This window comes from Schistocerca americana, chromosome 2, assembly GCF_021461395.2.
Source record: "Schistocerca americana isolate TAMUIC-IGC-003095 chromosome 2, iqSchAmer2.1, whole genome shotgun sequence".
NCBI lineage: Eukaryota > Metazoa > Arthropoda > Insecta > Orthoptera > Acrididae > Schistocerca > Schistocerca americana.
Genome location: NC_060120.1, coordinates 567,909,438 through 567,929,728, shown reverse-complemented (window position 1 = coordinate 567,929,728; position 20,291 = coordinate 567,909,438). Strand labels below are relative to the sequence as shown.

General features: G+C 44.4%; 1 pseudogene; it reads right to left on the bottom strand.

The window, feature by feature from the left end:
- Window positions 1–18,955: 18,955 nt before the first annotated feature.
- LOC124597682 lies at window positions 18,956–19,073 on the bottom strand (annotated as a pseudogene).
- Between the last annotated feature and the right edge of the window lie 1,218 nt (window positions 19,074–20,291).

Below are 20,291 nucleotides of genomic sequence, written 5' to 3'. Positions count from 1 at the left end.
ATTAAGATCGGGTAAATTAGTGTGCCACTTGAAGTGCAATAGGGTTCGTGAGTTTTTGTCGGACCACTAACGTATGTACGGGTTCTGTGGACACGGCTGATGCCATCTTGGAAGATTGGAGTATCCACAGCATACTCATCTTGAAGGGCAACACTTATTCACCTGTAATGCTGAAATGAACAACCTGGTTCACGTTAAAGGTAATCTGAATAAGTGGGTCCAGGCCAAGGTATGTAAAGACCCCCTCCAAAAATCAAAGAAAGACCTCTGGCCTGAATTATACCCTCCACACGCTATGGGTTAAAGGCAACATTTGGCAGTAGGTGCACTACACGACTTGGCTTGTTTAAAAAGAGGCAAAATCGTCATTCACGGACAACACTGCACGCTCCCAGTCAGCAATTGTCCAGTTTCTGTTGTTTGGCCCACGGAAGACGTGAAGTTATGTGTGTCGCTGTGTGCAATGGCCATTTGCTAATTAATCAAGTAGAAATCTCTAATACATACATCTCCCTTCGCAATTTTTTGCTCAAAAACTGGTCGAGATGGACGTGTTTTCACTGGCAGCAGCAATTACTGTCGCGTCTGAAACCAGTTGGCACAACAAAACATGACATTCTGTCACGCATCCATGCCAACCCGTTTTACAGTGATGATTCCAATGCAACATGCAAACCGCATCAGTGCCATGATTTACGTTAGCAATGGAGAGTCACACGGCCACGTGGCACCAATGTTACACCATCTACAGTTCTCTAAAGCAACGAGTGTGCTCTTGTAAGGGGGTGAACAATATTTTGTCCGGTGAGTTTAGTATTACGAGGGTCGGCCAGAAATTATCGCAACATTTTTTCCTCAGTCAGGCGAAGTGGCCGTGCGGTTAAAGGCGCTGCAGTCTGGAACCGCAGGACCGCTACGGTCGCAGGTTCGAATCCTGCCTCGGGCATGGATGTTTGTGATGTCCTTAGGTTAGTTAGGTTTAACTAGTTCTAAGTTCTAGGGGACTAATGACCTCAGCAGTTGAGTCCCATAGTGCTCAGAGCCATTTGAACCATTTTTTTTTCCTCAGTCAACAACAATAGTAAGAGTATGAAACTTTAGGTAACCATTACCAGAAGTTTCCAGAGTGAGCGCGCAAATTTTCCGTTTCCTCCGACATACAGCGCGGCTGCAGCAATGTTTCAAAATGGTGTATGTAAGTGATGTAGGTTACAAGCAGCGTATCGCCATTGAATTTCCCACTGCGAAGAAAGAAACTGTTGGGAACATTCACAAACGTTTGTGTGCAATTTATGGAGCATCTGTGTCGTCAGAAGTACGGTTAGTCACTGGGCAAAGAGGGCGAGGCCGTTACGAGGAGTCGGTTAGCAGAGTTTCGAGATTTGCAGCATTTGTGAAGGCCGCCAACGGCTGTTACACCTGACTAAGATGCAACATGATGATGTGCTCATTCGCGAGGATCAGCGCATAACGACTCGGCAGTTGGTGGTGAATCAAATTCGAGAAGCGTTTCCAGTGACTTCGGCGCCACGGCAACCCAGGATATGTTTGATTCAACATGATAACGCGCTATCTTACAGAACATCTTACACATCAGTAAGCAGGTTTGGACAGTGTTACCCCATCCATCCTACAGTCCTGACCTAGCTCCCTGAGACTTTCATTGTCTGGGCCGTAAAAGGGTGCCATATGTGGAAGATATTTAAAAGTATGACGAAGAGGTGATACGCACACTGGGAAAATGGCTTAGTGACCTGCACAAGATGTGGTACCGACAGGGCATACACGCCCTCGTGTATCACTGGAGGAAGGCCATAGAACGGGAAGGAGATTACGTGGAAAAAGTGGGAAATGTAGAAGAAACTTCATTCTTTCTTGTATGTATGTTTCATTTGCTCAATTCCTTTACTGTTGAAGAAAAAAATTATGATGTGATTCGTGAGTTTCTCCCGGCGTATTTGATAGTCAAAATATCCACGGGTGTGCTGCCGGTCTATAGTGTCCAACGGCGGACAGAGCCATCACTCCGACGTCATCTCAGACGCCGTCGCAATCTGTTCCACCGCGCGACCGTGGCGCGGGGCGCGGACGGCGGAGGGAGCGCGCCGCGGGCGGAGGGTATTTAAATCGGCCGCCGCCGCGACCGAACCCAGTTCCCTCTGAGCAGCCATAGCGTACGGATCTCCGTGCCGGCACGTTCACAGGAGCTCAGTCCGTCAGTTCACCTGATGATGGCGACATGTATGATCGCCGAAATATTGTGCCCGTTGGACACTATAGACCGGCAGCACACCCGTGGATATTTTGACTAAAAAAATTATGGTCTGTTATTTTCTGGACGACCCTCGGAAGTGTTAAAGCAAATTAACAGTGGTAGAATGGAGAAAAATGACTCTTTGATGACTTTTTCAGTGAGCTGTACCGCGTCTTGATGCCACTACTGGCTGTGAACGCGGTTTTGCTGCGTACATACGGCTCACTCCTGTCCCCGTCAAGACACACAGTCGCCATCTGAGGCGCACACCTGAGACGCGCGGTCTGGAGCTCAGGTCGTCGTTACGCAACGCTGCCGCGCGACGGCCTGGTGGCCTCAGCTGATCGCCGTGGGATTGGCTGCCGCCATGCGGGATCATTTTTTGTCGTTGTTTGGTTGGTTACTTGGGTTCATCGTCCTGTCGAAAGCACAATCTCTAGAAGCGGTATAAGAGAGCACGCAGAACCACAAAATGCTGTCGACCAGCAAGCAAAGCTCAGCGAGCTGATTCAGTATGTTTTGTTGTTCTCAGTGGCTTATAACTGACTGTATCTCTTTTTCAGCAGAGTTTTCTGGAGTATTTAAAAGCTAACAGTCAGGTACTACATGTATGTTAATTAGTATAAGAGAAGGAGACATGCATGTGCGTAGTCGTATTCAGGGCTTAAAGACCCTCATATCCAAGTGTCACCAGTTATTTTGAACCCATGTAGCACTTGTTGTAAGTGCCGTATTCAGCGTTTTGGAACTTGTTTCTTTAGACTTTTGGTCAGCATTTGCATTTGTTAACGATTTTGTACTTGTGCGTTGAAGTGTTCCGACAGGCATCTTTCTTATGTATAATGTTTCTTCACATTTTGTGGTTCCTGACGTCGCCACAGAGGCCTACTGTTCAAATTGTGTGATCTCTATATCCAAAAGGAAAATCCTTACTGACTCATCATCGCCCACCCCAAAAAGATTAGGACAGAAACTTGAAGTTTGTAGGCATCGTTTAAGAAGGGATTTTCCGAAATTCCACGCCTAAGAGAGTGAAATATGGAATGAAATTAAAAAAAAAAGTCTGCTGTTAAGACAACTTTTAAGCTAGAAGTACGAAAACTGATATCTGGTTTCTCGGTTACAAATAAAAAAAAAAAACAACGTAAATACGTGTTTCGGAAATTCAACGCCAAATGAAATAGTGAATGAAAAATTTGATGGACATATTTAATTATGAAAGCATTTTTGAAGCTAAATCCGAGAAAATTTGCATTTGTCTTTTCGATTGGAAATAAAAGATTTTCGTGAAATTTGGAAATTTAGGTCCTAAAGGGATGAAATAGAGGATGGAAATTTTTATGAAAATGTTTCACTATATTAAAACATTTTAAAGCTAAATGTGTGAGAATTGATATTTGACTTCTCGGTTGAAAATAGAGAAATGTGTGATAGAGGATGAAAGTTTCTATGAAAGAACTCAAAAGCCGGAATTAACTAAAACTTCAGAATACAGCTAGCAGAATCACTTTTTGGTTTAAACTACATTCGGAAAATACCGTACTTGTATGGTATTAATTAGCGTGAAAAGTTTAGAAGGAGTCACAGTTTGTGAGCTAAAGCTAAGAAAGCTAGTTAACAGTCACCACGACAAATCGAATTTCTCAGAACTATATAGAAAAAAAAGGCTTTTTAATACGTCAGTTATTAATCGGACCCAATATATGTTTATAAAATTATTTTTGTTGTAATTAAGACTCAAACGCGAGCAAAGCAGCGGGCGATAAGTTAGTAAATTTATGTGTCGAGTATTTGGTATTAAGTTTTGCAACCATCTGATACGCTACTAGAGTCCTCCAGCTATCCACTGCATACGTAATACTATTCCAATGCAGCGTCCCATCTTACCCGCGTGGAATAAGAATCGGATAGCGAAGGCAAATCAAATGTAACATAACAACTGAAACGTTCCTTTCGCCCATCCCTCGGATCTCCCGTAACGTCGCACCAAGTCCCAGCCAAAATGAACGCTCTCTCAGCAATGTGCGGCGCGACAGGCAAATATCGCGACGCATTGCTCCACAGATTGAATCGCACGTCTTTACTGGCGGACCCAGATGCATTCTTTGCACAGCCACAGTATTCAGTCAGACTAAATAAAGATCACTAACCTCGCATTGACGCGCGAGGTAGGTTAGACTTCTCACTATTCCAAAATCAATAATTAAAAGCTCCGTAGCTATCTAAATACTTTCAGAAATGATTCCGAGATCTGATCACTGAACTGGGATTCGCACTCAGCTAATGGCTCACAGACCGCCTGCAACTGTCTCTTAGCTATCTCCACAACAGCAGAACAGGAACACAGTTCAAGGTCAGCAGGAAAAGAGTGATAGAAAGAGTGACATGCGTCATCAAACTCAATTTCCACGGAAACGAATATGATACACTGGCTTCAAAGAAACCTCGTGAAGTCGTTCTCGTTCACTAATACATTTACCGCCCAAGTACACTCCTGGAAATGGAAAAAAGAACACATTGACACCGGTGTGTCAGACCCACCATACTTGCTCCGGACACTGGGAGAGGGCTGTACAAGCAATGATCACACGCACGGCACAGCGGACACACCAGGAACCGCGGTGTTGGCCGTCGAATGGCGCTAGCTGCGCAGCATTTGTGCACCGCCGCCGTCAGTGTCAGCCAGTTTGCCGTGCCATACGGAGCTCCATCGCAGTCTTTAACACTGGTAGCATGCCGCGACAGCGTGGACGTGAACCGTATGTGCAGTTGACGGACTTTGAGCGAGGGCGTATAGTGGGCATGCGGGAGGCCGGGTGGACGTACCGCCGAATTGCTCAACACGTGGGGCGTGAGGTCTCCACAGTACATCGATGTTATCGCCAGTGGTCGGCGGAAGGTGCACGTGCCCGTCGACCTGGGACCGGACCGCAGCGACGCACGGATGCACGCCAAGACCGTAGGATCCTACGCAGTGCTGTAGGGGACCGCACCGCCACTTCCCAGCAAATTAGGGACACTGTTGCTCCTGGGGTATCGGCGAGGACCATTCGCAACCGTCTCCATGAAGCTGGGCTACGGTCCCGCACACCGTTAGGCCGTCTTCCGCTCACGCCCCAACATCGTGCAGCCCGCCTCCAGTGGTGTCGCGACAGGCGTGAATGGAGGGACAAATGGAGACGTGTCGTCTTCAGCGATGAGAGTCGCTTCTGCCTTGGTGCCAATGATGGTCGTATGCGTGTTTGGCGCCGTGCAGGTGAGCGCCACAATCAGGACTGCATACGACCGAGGCACACAGGGCCAACACCCGGCATCATGGTGTGGGGAGCGATCTCCTACACTGGCGGTACACCACTGGTGATCGTTGAGGGAACACTGAATAGTGCACGGTGCATCCAAACCGTCATCGAACCCATCGTTCTACCATTCCTAGACCGGCAAGGGAACTTGCTGTTCCAACAGGACAATGCACGTCCGCATGTATCCCGTGCCACCCAACGTGCTCTAGAAGGTGTAAGTCAACTACCCTGGCCAGCAAGATCCCCGGATCTGTCCCCCATTGAGCATGTTTTGGACTGGATGAAGCGTCGTCTCACGCGGTCTGCACGTCCAGCACGAACGCCGGTCCAACTGAGGCGCCAGGTGGAAATGGCATGGCAAGCCGTTCCACAGGACTACATCCAGCAACTCTACGATCGTCTCCATGGGAGAATAGCAGCCTGCATTGCTGCGAAAGGTGGATATACACTGTACTAGTGCCGACATTGTGCATGCTCTGTTGCCTGTGTCTATGTGCCTGTGGTTCTGTCAGTGTGATCATGTGATGTATCTGACCCCAGGAATGTGTCAATAAAGTTTCCCCTTCCTGGGACAATGAATTCACGGTGTTCTTATTTCAATTTCCAGGAGTGTAGCTACTTGGCTCCACAACTTAGTTTGAGGACTCTGCCTGCATGGCGCGTACACACTTGCTAAATGGCAACACCCTCCTACGAAAACCATTGACGACTCCACAGCCATCGATGGGAAACGCCCTTTCCTGTTCTCTCAGCTTTCCATACTGGAAGAAATACTTCGTTCATCACTAACCCTCCAAACACAGAAATCAGTAATACTCCCCTATCAGCACCTCGACTTCTAAGACCCAATCTAAATCTATGACTCCAATACCCTAACGCGCGCTACAGGCAGCCCAGCTAAACTTTCTTCATCTTCAGGCGCTTCGGTCAATCATACTCACTAGCCACATGCAAAATACTGCTTCGTGCCAGACCTTTCCAAAGTTTATTTTCAACACGTGCTCGGAAACACCTGCCCTCGCCCTTGAGCCAGCCTCGTAGCTTCCAATACTATCCATTTACGAAAGTTAGGAAGAGACCAGAGAACCATCTCTGGGCTGGAAAAAGCCTCATTCCCCACAGTACTAGCTCTAACCTACACAACAGACACAGGAAGAATACAGCACGTGCGTCCAGGAAATGGTATGTTGTACAATCTAGTAAAATTGTTCTTCAGAATACTTCGAACAAAATTTTGATCATTTGGCTCTGTCACTTTCAATAATATCGGGTGGTTAGAGTTAAACTTTCCCTATTTAACACGTTATGGCACGGAAACTAATTACCGTACTAGTACCAAACTTGGTAGCATTAATGTCCAAAGAATGTGGTACATTATTTCCATGCGTCACAGTGCCGCCATCCAGTTCCAACTATGGCCACCAGATGTCGTAATCAGTTAACGCGATTCATGGTCTCACACACTTGACCAGTCGCAGTGCACTTATTGACGTGTCAACTTGAGCTTGGACGAAAGGAGCAGAGCATTATTGATGAAACAACAGTAATGCTGCAGCTGCACTTCGAGAATATCGCTGGCTGAAAGGATAACGGAAGGGCCCTTTTACTCCACCTGCTGTGAAAAGCAATATGAAAAAGTTCTAAGTCGCTCCGGGAAGAGGCCAACGACCGGTTGTACCACAGGTGGTTGATGAAATCGCCGTTGCTATGGCAGACAACGCTAGTCACAATTCCCGATCGTCAGGCAGTGCCCGTGCTTTATTTATTTATTTATTTATTTATTTATTGTTCCGTGGGACCACATTTAGGAGAAGTCTCCATGGTCATGGAACGAGTCAATACATGAAATTATAACACGATTGTAGAAACAGATAAAATGAAATGTAAGAAACAGATTCAGGCGACAAGTCGTTAGTTTAAATAAAGAAAATCAAGAATGTAACACTGGAATTTGCTTAATTTTTTAACTCTTCCAGGAGCTCCTCGACAGAATAGAAGGAGTGAGCCATGAGGAAACTCTTCAGTTTAGACCTAAAAGTGTTTGGGCTACTGCTAAGATTTTTGAGTTCTTGTGGTAGCTTATTGAAAATGGATGCAGCAGAATACTGCACTCCTATCCGCACAAGAGTCAAGGAAGTGCATTCCACATGCAGATTTGATTTCTGCCTAGTATTAACTGAGTGAAAGCTGCTAACTCTTGGGAATAAGCTAATATTGCTAACAACAAACGACATTAAAGAAAATACATACTGTGAGGGCAATGTCAAAATTCCCAGACTATTGAATAGGGGTCGACAAGAGGTTTTCGAACTTACACCATACATAGCTCGAACAGCCCGTTTTTGAGCCAAAAATACCCTTTTTGAATCAGAAGAATTACCCCAAAAAATAATACCATATGACATAAGCGTATGAAAATATGCGAAGTATACTACTTTTCGCGTTGAAATGTCACTTATTTCAGATACTGTTCTAATGGTAAATAAAGCGGCATTTAGTTTCTGAACAAGATCCTGAACATGGGCTTTCCACAACAGCTTACTATCTATCCGTACGCCTAGGAACTTGAACTGTTCCGTCTCGCTTATAACATGCCCATTCTGTCTGATTAAAATGTCAGTTCTTGTTGAATTGTGGGTTAGAAACTGTAAAAACTGAGTCTTACTGTGATTTAGCATCAAATTATTTTCCACAAGCCACGAACTTATATCATGAACTACATTATTTGATAATGTTTCAATATTACACACAAGATGCAATTGAACATCCCGTGGTCCACTGTGCGGAAGGTGCTTCGAACCATTCTCAAATGGTATCCGTACAAGTTCCATATCGTACAGCAGCTTCCACCACAGGGAGCACAACAACGTGTTGATTTCTCTCTTCACTTTCTCGCAAGGATTGAAGATGGCGAGGGCTGACCCTGGACCATCCTATGATCAGAAGAAGCTCATTTTTCTCTGAGGGTTGAGATGAACACACAGAATTGTCACGTGTGGGGATCTTCACCTCCAGTCACTGTGCGCGAAGTTCCTCTCTATGGTGAACGTGCCACCTTATGGTGTGGGTTCACGGCTACGTTCATCATTGGCCCATTCTTTTTTGAACAGGTTGGCGCTCAAGGACCAAAGACGTGCAGTGTGACTGGCCAGCGTTACTGCTATATGCTTCGCCAGCATGTCATACCCGCCGTACAGGAGAGAGACGCATTGAACTCGACAGTTTTCATGCAAGATGGGGCCCCATACCTCATCGCCCGTGAAGTGCACCTGCTTCTCCGAAACACATTTGGAAACGATCAAATCAACAGCCGATCGTTTCCAAATGCTTGACCGGCACGATCACCTAACCTCACTCCCTGTGATTTCTGGTTGTGAGACTACCTGAAGAACAGGGTTTACCAGGGGAACATTCACACATGTGCTGATCTGAAGCGCAGCATATCAAGAGAGGTAATAGCATATCTACGGACACGCTTCGTTCTGCAATGCTGAATGCAATCTGCGCTTTCATACTCTTCTGGACACTGATGGACGCCACATTGAGTCCCTTTTGTAGCAGTAATGGTACCGGTATGTAATGGTATGATGTACCGTAGCAGCACATTAAAAGTGTCTTAATTGAATTGATTCTGCATTATTTCTCTTCCCCAAGTCCTTGACATTAATGCTACCAAGTTTGGTACTTGTACGGTAATTAGTTTCCGTGGTTTAACGTGTTAAACAGGGAAAGCTTAATTATAACCACCCGGTATATAAAAAAAACAGCAAGTTATCATTTTGCATTCAACTTCCAGAGTAATCTGGCTATTATTCGTTCAGGCGGAGATCTTTTGCCAAGTTCTTGGTAGGAATGGTAGAGTCAATTGGTACAAATCTCATGGAAGCTCGTGAGGCAGTTCTCGGACGATGCTGTTCCCTAAAAGAACGCGCAAGGTTAGAAATCATTAATGATACGCAGGTTGGTCTGCAGACGATCGACGAATGCTGCGTCGCCTGACAATTGAGACTCAACGTAAACAAATGCAACGTACTGCGCACGCATACGTGGTTGGACCAGTTACTGCTCGATTACCTGTAGTAAATCGCTGGAAACCGGTACAGCTGAAATGTATTCTACCTAACGAAAAAAGTGAAGCATCCAGAAGACATAGTCAGAGGTCAATGCAAGTGCTTACATATACACAGTGTGTTCAATTTCCGTTAGGATGGTAGTGTGAAATTCCGAACTGCAATTCTATCTCGTGACCAGCAGCGGAGTTATGATCCTCGTAATTGTAGTAACAACCGTGTAGGAGGGTACAGTACTAGCTTCACTACAGTAGGTCTCATGACCGCGGAAGTAACAGTATGAGTCCGACAATTGTCGGAAAACGGTGATGGAGCAATTATACAACAAGTTTTTTGAGTCCCCCGTCGTTTGTGAGCGAGAATTCATTGAATTCGACGTGAATACCCAGAGGCAGGTTCATAGTCTCTCCTTCATGGCACTGACTCATCCCACAAAGTGAAGACTACAAGGTTTTGGCCAGTAAATGGATCACAGTCCTCGATCACCCGCCTTATTCGCCAGGTTTGGCCTCAGCCAACTTCTAGTTGTTTCCCGGATTGAAATTGGCAATAAATGACACAGTTACGAAGCAGCTGAGGACATCTAATAAAACTGTTCTGCCGTACTAAATGCAGTTTCAAAAGAGAGCTATAGGGTCTGTTTCAAAACACTTTTTAAGATTTTCTCTGTGTATTGATTCAGGGAGAGACTATTTAGAATAAATAAAGTGATTTTGTTAACATAATACACGATTTTTATATTTTATAGTCACAATCCTAACGGAACTGGGACACATTACGCGCACACCCTCGATGTGTTTGTGAACGATTGGAGTTGCAAAAGTGTGTGACAAGTAGAACAGCAACGGAGTGCATCAGCACTGTTCGTATCTAGTGTTCTAGTGTCGCTACCAGATCTGTTAGTGCATATAAGGGGCGTGGACGGTGTTAGATATCGAGCAGTGGTTGTGAAGGATACGGAGGTGCTGTGTGCTCGTATGAGGTAGCGTTACTGGCGACTGTGTAGTTGAAAAGGGGCCTTATTGTGGGTCCCCAAACGACCTGCTGATTGAATCGTGCAATATCCAGGTTTATAAGGCATTCTAATGCGATTTTGAACTACTTGGGAAAGAGTGAGCCAACGGCCGTGCCGCAGTGGTGGCACTGGTTCCAGTCAGATCACCGAAGTTAAGCGCTATGGGGCTGGACTAGCACTTGGAAGGTGACCATCCGGTGTGCCGAGTACTGTTGGCAAGCGGGGTGCACTCAGCCCTTGTGAGGAAAACTGAGAAGCTACTTGATTGAGAAGTAGCGGCTCCGGTCTCGTAAACTGACATACGGCCGGGAGAGCGGAGTTGAGGGTGACGCGGCGGCCGGTCGGTACCCTTGGGCCTTCATGGCCTGTTCGGGCAGAGTTTAGTTTACATTTGGGAACGTGTGAGAAGGCACCACAACAAACATGGTTGCGTTTGGAGTGGTCTTCTGACAGGGAAATACGGACTGCTGATGAATGATGTCGCATAGTGTTCAGCAATGAGCCACGGTTCTCCATTACATGGATGACCATCGTCGGCGAGTATGGCAGCTCTCTCGGGAGATGTCCCATTCTTTCAGTATTTTGGAGAAGCGTAGCGGTGTTAGTCATGGTGTCATTGTGTGTGGCGCCATCCATTATAAGTTCAAGTCAAGGCTGACAGTGACTGAGGGAGTTCTGACAGTACAACGGTACGACACGGATATCCTGCGTCCTCATGTGTTACATCTCATGTGACAGACCAATGGTGGTAGTATTCAACAGGACAATGCCCGTCCACATACGACACGTACCTCCGTGAGCAGTCTGCATGATGCTGAGGTACTCCCAGATCTGTCGCCGACAGAACGTTTGTGGTACCAGCTCGGACTTCAGTTCACCCCAGTACCAGTATCCAAGATATTACAGACCACGCCAGCTTGCCTCAGGAGAGGATACAACGGCTGTAGAGATCCTTCCCAATTAAATCAGTGAATGCATCTAGCTCAGAGGGCGTGAAAAGTCATATTATAAGCGGGCTCACACTGCCATGTTCTTTGTAAAACTGACTCGATCTTGTAATCACCGAAATAACATCACACACCTCTCAGTCCGTGAGGTTTCATTTCGTTTTCTCCTCCCTTTTCGAGTGCTCCACTTTTTTGTGACCGGCAGTAAAAAATGAAATGGGCGTATGGCAACGTTGGCCGGGAGGCCCCTATTCAGGAAAGTTCGGCCCCCAATTGCATGTCTTATTTCATTCGACGCCAAATTGGGCGACTTGCGCGTCGGTGATGTGGATGAAATGATGATGAGGACAGCACAACACCCAGTCCCCGAGCGGAGAAAATCTCCAACCCGGCCCGCTTGCATGGGAGGCGAGCACGTTACCACCCAGCTAAGCAGGCGGACTGTGACCGGCAGTATATATGTAGCAGTAGCCCTGCATAATAGCCTGAAACTGATCGACCATATTAAAGTAAATGCTGATCTGAGATTCTCTGGAAGAACCCTAAGAGAATGTAATTCATTCACGGAAGAAGTGAAAACACACCGACCCTTGAGTGTGGTTCGTCAGTCTGAGTGCAGTGCTCTGCCAGGTAGAAGTAATGGAGGCGGTGGAGAACGACCAAACACAAGTGGCGCATTTCGTCAAGGACTGATTTAGTAAGAACGATAGTATTACGTCAAACCCAGTGCAAGAAAGGCTTTATGCATCAATTGAGAGTTTGTTGTTGAAATTTCGAGAGCATGTATTCCAAGAAGAGTCAGGCAATATGGGATTTCTCCCACACATATCTCCCGTAGTGGCCGTAACAGCAAAATCAGCCAAATTTGAACTCATGCAGTGGCTTACCGACGGTGTTCAATCCCTCACTATTTGCGTGCGGAACTGAATAGAACTGATAGTGCTATTGGAAGTCCCTCCGCGACCCATCATACCGTGGCTTTTAGAGAATAGACGAGAAACTAGGTTAAATAATGACAGATTTTCTATTAAATGGAACGAAACAACTCCAACATGAAATGAATATGTTGGATTTACTGCATAGTTACAATCATAAAATAATTCATTCTTCACAAATAGCATGTTTACAATTATAGATCAGAAAGAAAGAAATCCTACACCTGTAGCTTTTTTGATCAAATCACAACAGATTTAAGTAATTTCCTCCATTCTGAAGTACTGTTTGGTCTGCATTTATATGTAATCTGCATTGTAACACAAGGAAAACTGGAAATTTTAAAATCGTTACTTTATTTGAAAGTGAATTCTCACACATTTTAGGTCTACTTACGGATCATGTTATTCGTTTTGCGATCAGAAATTCACACTCACATATCACACTATTGAAAGTTCGTCGCAACCACGAGATGAAGATGTTCCATTTCTAAGCAACGGACACCGTTGAAACCGTTTCAGTATAAAATCTAAATTTATGTATTTAAATGAAGCTCTTGCTTAGATATAATGCTTTTACACAAATTTCTTTTGTTATACTTTTGATTTTTGGGTAGAAGAAAAACATTTCAAGCAGTGGACTTACACCCATGTTTTTCATTGTGTTACGATAATGCTCTGAGTTTCTTGTGCTGCACACAAATTTTTAGTTACTCAAATGGATAGAGTACATACATGTAATAAAAATGTCAGAATATCTTAATACCTTCGTCTATCCGTATGAACGAGAGCTTTTACTATGCGGTTTGCAAACTCTTCAAAATATCTCGTGTGTGAACATCTGACAGTCCGTCTCTTGTAGTAGCTTGAACGCACTTTATATATAATTTTGTCTGCTCCTGAATCCGAAAAAAAACTGATCTAATTAATTCCTTAGGCTGTGAGTTAATGTCTGTTGTAATGCGCTGACTCTCGAAAAAGCTATTGTCACTTTATATGACGCGTGTAGGTTTGCTGTATATCGGGAGGTGCTGACTTACCTATTCATGTTGGTTACAGACCTAATAGTGTTCTCTGCAAGGTCTCTACATCCAGAACATTCCCTCTCTATTTTTTGTGCATTTTTCAGATCACTAATGTTATTTTGTTCTGAATATATGTAATTACGAGCGAAAAATTATTGTTTTCACATATACTGGGGAAACAATGTAATGCCAGTTTTGAACCGGAAAAGACGCTTTGCAAGGCTATGACAATGACACACATCTTTCTGCCATTTTGTAACTTCCGTCGACACTTATTATACAATGAACAAACTTGTCGTGACTCAGCACTCAATGTCTCAACTCCCAGTACACACTTACTCGTTCTGCAGAAAATTAACTCAAGGTGAAACATGACGATCGTTAGGAATCATGCTTGCAGAAAAAAATGTTCCGAGTTGTCTGAGCTAGATGAATAAGACTATATATAACATGAGAAATGTACTGTGTGGTACATGATATGTGTCTAGAAAGCAGTACAAAAAGGCTGGCATGCAAGATCAAATTGTTGAATACAGATTTATAGCATTGATTTTGCATGCGGTTGTAAAAGCAAAGCACAGTGAATTGCGGTGAACAAGATCTATTTCTGTAATGAAAGTAGCAACGAGTTCATAATTAAGTTTTTGCATCAGAAAAGGCACTCTCAGCTTTGTAAGTCAGCCTTTCGTGTATCAATAGCTCAATGAAATGAAATCACTCGTAATTCATATGGTAACGACAGGAGTACTTTTTTATTTACGGAGGTCGTTTGTCTTTAAATTACAGTGAGCCCACCAGCTTTATAAAGTAATGTCTCTGCTTGAGGTCATATAACGCGCTAAGACAACTACCCAAGAAGAGTGTTAATCAAAAGAAAAGAAAATGAAATGTGCTAGTGGCTAGGGTCTCCTGTCAGGTAGACTGGTCGCACGGTGCAAATCTTTCTAGTTGACATTATTTTGGCAACTTGTGTGTTGACGAATTTGAAATGAAGATGAAGACAACACAACACCCAGTCTCCGAGCAGAGCAAATCTCCGACTTGGACGGGAATCGAACGCAGGCGCCTGGTATGGCAGTCTGCTACGCTGACCACTCAGGTATAGAGGTGGTTTACCAAAATTAAGAAAGATTAGGGTTGAATGTCACATCTCTGGCGAGGTCAGTGAAGAAGGAGCACAAACGTGAGTCAGATGAGAAGGAGGAAAATGGTTCATGAGTAGTAGGGTAACAGCAGCATATTCCCACTCTGTATTGATGCCAGATTTATTCAAGATGGTGGATCCACGATGGCGGCCATAGATGTGGCAACATCGCAGTGACGTCATGGCGGGAATTTCAAATTTTGGCCTGAAAATAGGTCAGTTGGGCTACCTCCACAACCTAGTGCCACCCCCTTCCCTTCCCCCTCCACACCCCTTCCCTTCTCCCCTCCCCCCATCTGGAAATTGGTGGTAAAAGGATTCAGTCTGCAATGGGTTGCTGGACTGGAAGGATGGGCGTAATTGTTTACTGTGTGCACTATGTGTTCAGTGTATGAGATGTCTGTGTTGGAGAAGGAGGAGTTTAACGGATATATTAGGTGCAGCTATGTAGCTGAGGACTGTGTCCTGCATGATGCTCGGAAAGGAATGATATTTGGTGAACATATGAAGAAGACAAATATGCTTCGTCAGTGATAATGAAGATCCAGCAAGATGGGGCTAAGCTACATTTTGGAACTGATGCTGATGAATGTGTGTGCTGTGAATGTAGAGGATTCGATAAAAGTCCACCAGTCTGCCGAAACACGAGGGGCAAGACAGTCACCCCATCACCCCAACATCTCTGCATCCACTGGAAGAGAGGCCACGCACTGGACTCATGGCAGCACAACGCGGTAGCCACATGAGCTGCCGCACTCTAAGTCCTTTCTGCTGCATTGGAAATACCTGCAAGCTTCCTCCTTCCCATCCCCAGCACTCAGATACACTATGTCATTGAACATGAACCGCTTCAGGAGTTATTATATCTGATGTTTAAGCAATGTGCAGAATACTATCACATACATAACTTGAAGATGTCAGATGAACTAAATGTACCACAGCACAAAGAGAGAGAGAGAGAGAGAGAGAGAGAGAGCTTTGCAGATGAAGCAAGAATATTTAACAATTTGCAATGTAAATACACGCTTCTGTGGGAAACACCATAGCCTTCCCAGGTATTTGAGCGTGAGCTGCTTCAGGAGTTGCTACATCCAATTGAATATGTTTCTGGCGATGTGTTGGCATTGGCCTTACACATCGTACACAATTGGTGGAGCTATGACAACATGCTCTCATTTCCACTGGGTGGTCAAAAGAGACGATCCTGTTGCATTAATGCAGCTCACCCTGTTTCTCCATAGGTTGCAGAAGACCTTAAACATAGTGTTGTCCAACTTCTGCTCAGTTTCGACTTAAAATGGGACGATCACGTGGACAAAGCTGCAGAGAGGGAGGGGCAGAGACTGACGAGTAGTTACAAGATGCATAGGGGCTGTCTAAAACCACTATGGAATTTTACTGTAGCAGATGGGTTCGAAAAGGGTGACTCATTTAGAGATATGAGAGTACCACGAATATAACTAACCACTGGCTGTAATCATTAAAAGACCTCTCAAATGTTCAAATGTGTGTGAAATCTTATGGCACTTAACTGCTAAGGTCATCAGACCCTAAGCTTACACACTACTTAACCTAAATTATCTTAAGGACAAACACACACAACCACGCCAGAGGGAGGACTCGAACCTCCGCTGGGACCAGCCGCACAGTCCATGACTGCAGCGCCTCAGACCGCTCGGCTAATCCCGCGCGGCTAAAAGACCTCTCCATAGGATTAAACACAGGTATGTGATTGAATGGAAAGGCTTAATTCTAAATGGCAGACGGCATTTCTACCAGTAACACTGTAGATATGAAAAACCAGTGTATTGATCATAGAATTTTGTACATTTCTTATGACCTCAGTCAAGCATCTCATTTTTTTAAGTATTTCGTTGCATAGCACACCATATACTGTATGTGATCATTCTCAGTCAACCATCATCAAAAATGGTTCAAATGGCTCTGAGCACTATGGGACTCAACTGCTGATGTCATTAGTCCCCTAGAACTTAGAACTAGTTAAACCTAACTAACCTACGGACATCACACACATCCATGCCCGAGGCAGGATTCGAACCTGCGACCGTAGCGGTCTCGCGGTTCCAGACTGCAGCGCCAGAACCGCGCGGCCACTTCGGCCGGCCAAACCAGCATCCTCCCTCACCAATAACCCAGTGCATATATCGTAGAACCTGTGACGTGGCAGTGGGATAGAATGCGTTACGAACACTGATTGCTAACATCAGAAATCTCTAGCGGCGGCATGAGGGAGTTGCAAATACCGACTTAATACCATGTTTTTTAGCCAAATCAGTTTCTAAATTCGCAGATTTTATTACGAGCTTATACCAGTGGCGACGTGCACCCGCACTTTCAGTCTGTTAATACACACCTCGTGATCACCGTTATATTCATTGCCGCGATATTTGTGTGGAAGACCACTTCATTTGAAAGCAATACCATACCTCGATTTATAAAGCTTGTTAGCTTTTAAATTTGATATTGTTAGCGATACTTGTGTGTCCCTGTAGAACCAAGACTGCAGGGCGGCAGTAACAGAGCAGTTGCGATCATGTTTTTAACATCTGGTCGCTTGTAAGACGATTACATCTCTTTTTCTAAGACACAGTTATACCACTGATGAGAAAAACAAATGAGGCATATCCATCCATCGCTGATTTTCGCTCAGTATTGTTTGGTATCGCTAACATTGAGTCATCGGCCAAGTATTATACTTAGTAAGGGATGCATGATAGACTCGCTGTGGTCAGCGAGCTTATAAAGTACGTGTACTGTGGTCAATGTTCCGACAAATTCAGAGAAAATGACTATGTCCTGTCGTAAGGGGAGGTATGGATTTGACGTGGGAAATAGCGATAGCCATTAGGAGAATGAAAGATTTTTTCACGTGGAAACTTAGGTCGTAAGATGGATACAGATTTTCATGTTCCCAGAGCCACAGCCATCAGGAAGGGGTATTTCTTATTTTCATTGTGAAAGTGTTGAGAAAATGACTGCGACCTTTATTTCTGTGCTCCCATATGATGAGTACTTTCTTCAGTCATATTGCTTAAAAGCGAAGTTTCTTTTTTTTCTTTTTTGATTTCTGCACTTAGACTTCTCGCTGTCCACCTTCCAAGTGCCCATAATCTTTTACATGAAATCTGTTGAAATGCTGTTGCAAACTGACTTTTTTCGTTGAGTTCAAAGCTTTGAAGCACATTAATACAACGAAGGCTTCCCTCACCGGATGACATTGCAGCTGGTAAAACTTTCGAGGTATAAGGTAGTAGTCTACGAAACTCTTCTGTTCCTAACGTTTTGCCCAGAAGTGCGTTGGACGTCTTCAGAGGCAAAAATGAGCGTAGGAGCAACGCCTCTGAAGATGTTCAGCGCAGTTCTATACGAAACGTTAGGAACGGAAGAGTTTCGTGGACTACGACCTTATAACCAGAAAGGTTTACCAGCAGCACGTAAATAGAACTCTTAAGTGTTTCAAGACACCATCGCATACAATAAACATACAGACTAGGCATCCTGTACTGATACATAAATGTTGATGTGTCTGACCACTTTGAAGTTCCTAACCCGACCACCATTCTACTTTCCATCTCTTTAAGAACTGATACTCACCATTTTAAGGGGACATTCCGCTCAAAAACTTCAGTTTCTTCAAAAAGAAATTTAATGGTTATTTCACACCTTGAAGTGTTTCCTTTTACATCTCAAAACGGTGTGGTTGTATTCGAATTACAAGAAATTTGAAATATTGACTACGTAAGGGGCCACGGCATACCGAAAGATGCCAAAGATAATTTCTGATTTCTGTCATCGTGGAACAGAACCGTCTTTACCCTGACCTTGGCATATCAAACTGGGAAAAACAAGTTGCAAGAGTTTCAAGAAAACTGAGGGGTACAATTGGGAACCAGTCGCTGGAAATCAATTACTTTGCTTGTTGACTGTGTAAATATAATTTTGGGTAATACACTGAAGTCCTGTTCAGTACAATCAACAACCTACAAGGAAACAGTCATTGACTTACAATCAGATATTTCTACCACTAAAACTAAACTAACCTCTGTCCGAACTGGCCTCGGAAGACCCTAAGGTACTGACCAACCGCTGAGTCAGCCTCAGCCTATAGGCGTCATTGGATGCGGATATAGAGGGGCATGTGGTCAGCACACCGCTCTCCCGACCGTTGTCAGTTTTCGTAACCGGAGCCGCTACTTCTCAATCAAGTAGCACCTATAATGGCCTCACAAGGGCTGAGTGCACCCCACTAGCCAACAGCGCTTGGCAGACCGGACGGTGACCCAACCAAGTGCTAGCCAAGCCCCACAGCGTTTAACTTCGGTGATCTGACGGGAACCGGTGTTACCACTACGGCAGGGCCGTTGGCTATCTCTACCACTGCACCACCTTAAGAAGACTGTGAGTAGAGTTTTATTCAGAAATTCCAGAAAAGCGATACCCCGAATTTTTATGGGTATGTTCAAAATGGTTCAAATGGCTCTGAGCGCTATGGGACTTAACTTCTAAGGTCATCAGTCCCCTAGAACTTAGAACTACTTAAACCTAACTAACCTAAGGACATCACACACATCCATGCCCGAGGCAGGATTCGAACCTGCGACCGTTGCGGTCGCGCGATTCCAGACTGTAGTGCCTAGAACGGCTCGGCCACACCGGCCGGCTATGGGTATGTGCCTTGTAGCAACATTAATTTTCTGATAAAATATTAAAAATCCATTTTACTATAAGCTTGTTTTTCTAAGCTGAGTGCCAACTTTATCGTAAATATTTACCAACCTGAATGAAATTTTTGAAGGAAGTAGTTTTGATGTTTTCACATCTGTGCGTTAATATTATAGAAAATGTAATTTGTTTATTCTGTCATCACATTTATATATCGATAATTAAAGAAAATTAAGGCTGAAATTTGAAACTAACACTAAAAACAAAATATTAATATTTCTCATAAACTCAATGCACAGAACCGTTGGACTAGGTCTTGTGAAAATACCTAGAAAATTAGGGCATGTGAAAATTGTGGTGTGAGTACCAAACACTGAGTACAAGAGAAGTTAAATTTTTGGGTGGAGCCTCCCCTAAAGCACTGTGCCGTATAAACTGTATGTTCGTATGTAAGGCTGCGTCGAACCTAATTATGGTCATTTCTCTGAAGGCAGCATATTCGTTGTGCTTCTCCTGCGCTACCAGTCGGCCGTGCTGCGCTACGTAACGACTTCTGACTGTTGCATTTCACAGCGAGCGCTCACAACCCAGGCGACGAGTTTGCCTGAGCGCTCTTGCTTGTCTAGCTGCACCCTCAACAGGCCTGCTATAGTTATTTGTTACTAGCAATTAGTTTTAACATATGTTTTAAGGTTGAAAAACTGCGACCAATCACTTCTTTAAAATAATTTATTTTGTCTTTACCAGTGTCATGCTGGTTTGCTCATCTTCTAACGGAGGGAGAAATATGGATTTACCTGCTTGTCATTTGCCTGCATTACCCCAGCAACGATTCTGTATTCGGTGTCCGTCCATAAAGATTCTGGTTCTAAAAACCTCTGAAGGCGAATTCTTCGATTATTCCTTAGAAAAGCTTTGGCCT